A 3,059-nucleotide genomic window follows, 5' to 3' on the forward strand; every position below is an offset into this window, starting at 1 on the left:
CAATGTCAGATGGGGTCCATGTAACCTTAGTAAGCAGAGACCTATGTTTTTAAATTGAACAGGTGGTAGAGACAAGAAGAAAGAGTTGTCTCAAGTCATTTGGCTGCTGGGAGTGTTTATTACTGGAGTCTAAACAAACCAATCAATATAGACGTCCTTCCATGCTACAGTGTGTGAGAGTCTCAGGAAGTAGCGTGAGAGGGACTTTTTAGGCTAGTGTGCAGACAGTAGTCTGTCGCGACACCCCCCTGCATCGTTGAGCTACTATTCCTCTTTTCTGTGTGAGAACAGTGGGAGCACAGCCTGTTGTGTGCTGTGACCCAGGATACATCACCATCAGGGGACAAAGCTACTTTTAGGTGACTCTGAAGCCAAACATATATTACCTAGACATTGCATCATTGCTCAGAAAAAGGAAAGTAAGTTAAAAATAACTTCCCAAGTGAAATCTTCTCATTTGTAAGTGCACCTTTTTGTTCTGAAATCCTTTCTCAAAGACAGGAAAACCGTTTTCTTTATTTCCAGTTGATTGTTTCCTAAGTCTTGTCACACGAAGGTCCCCCTTAGTGATAAAAGTCTGTCTGTGAGCTGGCTTCAACCTGTCTTCCAGACGTTAATATTCCTAGTCACAAACTTTCTGCTCATGTTGGTTTGACATAAAGGGTTCCTGTTTCCTACTTCCAGTCTTTGCAATAGGCTAGCCTAATTGAAACCTGTCTCTGTCCTGTTTTTAACTTTTTTTTTAAGACATGCTCAAAAAAACTCAAACTCATGTCTCAAACTCAAGATTCTCCTGCCTCAGCCTCCTTCAGGCTGGGACTACCACATTAAGCACAATCTTTCCTTTCAAAAATTTAATTTCAAAGTGAATCTGCCTGACCCTCCCCTCCATGCACTCCCCCTAACCCACCAGATCCTGGGCCCTACATCCAGTGCCCAAATTAGTCTACCTACCCCTGCATGCTCTGCAACCAACCTCTAGGCATCTATCAAGGCCCTCTGCACCTGCCTCCCAACCCACAGGCCCCTCCTATGTCACATCCACCTTCTCCACTCAGTCAGATCTACCCACACACTTCAGACTTGGATCAGGATGCATATCCTGTACACCAAGCCAGGCTACCTTACTTCATTTCACCTAAGCCATTTCCAACCTCTAGGCCAACAGACCTCCAAATTCTCTCATCTGCCCCTGCCTGCTCTGTCCCTAAAAGACACAGAGTCAACAAGAGAAGTCCAATAAGCCCAGATTTTATCACAAAACACGAACAATATGAAAGAGCAAGCCAGTCTCTCCTCCCCCGAAAACCTACCAGTCCTATAGAAATGTACCTAGATGAACTCCAGAACACAGAATTTAAAAGAACAATTATAAACTTCATCAAAGAATTTAAGAAGCTTAAAGAAGGCACAGAAATGTCTCAATGAAATCAAGGGAAAAGAACATAATAAGAATAAACACCCGGATGATGCCCAAGAAAACACAAACATGAGGCTGATGGAAATGATGAAGACAATCCAGGGCCTGAAAATGGAATTCAACAAATAGAAACATTGAAAAGGATTCAAACTGAAATGAAGATGGAATTGAAAAACCCAATAATCCATCTTGAAAACTCAAAGGAAGTCTTCATAAGCAGAAGATAGATTATCAGGACTTAAAGATAAAGTAGGAGATCTTAATTAAATAAGCAAAGAAGCTCTCTCTTCCAGCGGAGCAAGATGCCCAAGGGAAAGAAGGCCAAGGGGAAGAAGGTGGCCCCGGCCCCCGGGGTCGTGAAGAAACAGGAGGCCAAAAAGGTGGTGAGTCCTTTGTTTGAGAAAAGGCCTAAGAATTTCGGCATTGGGCTGGACATCCAGCCCAAAAGAGATCTCACATGCTTTGTTAAATGGCCCCGCTACATTAGGTTACAGCGGCAAAGAGCCATCCTCTATAATTGGTCAGAGTACCTCCTGCCATTAACCAGTTCACACAGGCCCTGGACCGGCAAACAGCTACCCAGCTACTTAAGCTTGCCCGCAAGTACAGGCCAGAGACAAAGCAGGAGAAGCAAAGGCTGTTGGCCCGTGCTGAGAAGAAAGCGGTTGGCAAAGGGTGTCCCAACTAATAGAGCACCTGTCCTTTGGGCGGTGGCATGGGGGGGGGCGGTCAATACAGTCACCACCTTGGTGGAGAACAAGAAGGCTCAGCTGGTGGTGATTGTCCACGACGTGTACCCCATTGAGCTGGTGGTCTTCCTGCCTGCTCTGTGTCGAAAGATAGGGATCCCCTACTGCATTATCAAGGGAAAGGCCAGGCTTGGAGCGGCTGGTCCACAGGAAGACATGCACCACTGTTGCCTTCACACAGGTTAACTCGGAAGACAAGGGTGCTCTGGCTAAGCTGGTGGAAGCTATTAGGACCAATTACAACGACAGATAGGATGAGATCCACTGCCACTGAGGAGGCAATGTCCCGGTTCCTAAATCTGTGGCTCGGATTGCCAAGCTGGAAAAGACAAAGGCCAAAGAACTCGCCACTAAACTGGGTTAAATGTACACTGCTAAGTTTTCTGTACATAAATGTAATTACAAACTTATCTTCCAAAAAAATAAGCAAGGAATACAATAAAAAAAAACATAGGAAAGGAACATACAAAAAATATAGGACACCATGAGAAGACCAGGCCTTCAAGTTATAGGCATAGATGAGGGAAAAGAATCTCAAGTCAATGACATAGGCCAGATCTTCAACATGATCATAGAAAAAAACTTCCCCAAGCTAAGGTGCGCGCACACACACGCACACACACACACACACACACACACCACCACCACCACCACCACCACCACCAAATAGACAAGATCAGAAAATTTCCACAGCATAGCAGAGTTAATACACTGAGAATACAGAATAAAGAAAGTGTATTGAAAACTGCAAGAGAGAAAACACAAGTTACATACACAGGAATACCCATCAGAATAACGCTGATTCTCAGTGGCAAGGATGAAAGCCAGAAGAGCCATGAGCAATGCATCCCAAATATTAAACGATTATGATGACCAACATAGCTTAATAT

General features: G+C 44.5%; 1 pseudogene; it reads left to right on the top strand.

Moving 5' to 3' along the window:
* The first annotated feature begins 1,722 nt into the window (after positions 1–1,722).
* On the top strand, positions 1,723–2,426 carry LOC131905893 (large ribosomal subunit protein eL8-like; annotated as a pseudogene).
* The last annotated feature ends 633 nt before the right edge of the window (positions 2,427–3,059 follow it).

Source organism: Peromyscus eremicus, chromosome 3 (assembly GCF_949786415.1).
Source record: "Peromyscus eremicus chromosome 3, PerEre_H2_v1, whole genome shotgun sequence".
Lineage (NCBI taxonomy): Eukaryota > Metazoa > Chordata > Mammalia > Rodentia > Cricetidae > Peromyscus > Peromyscus eremicus.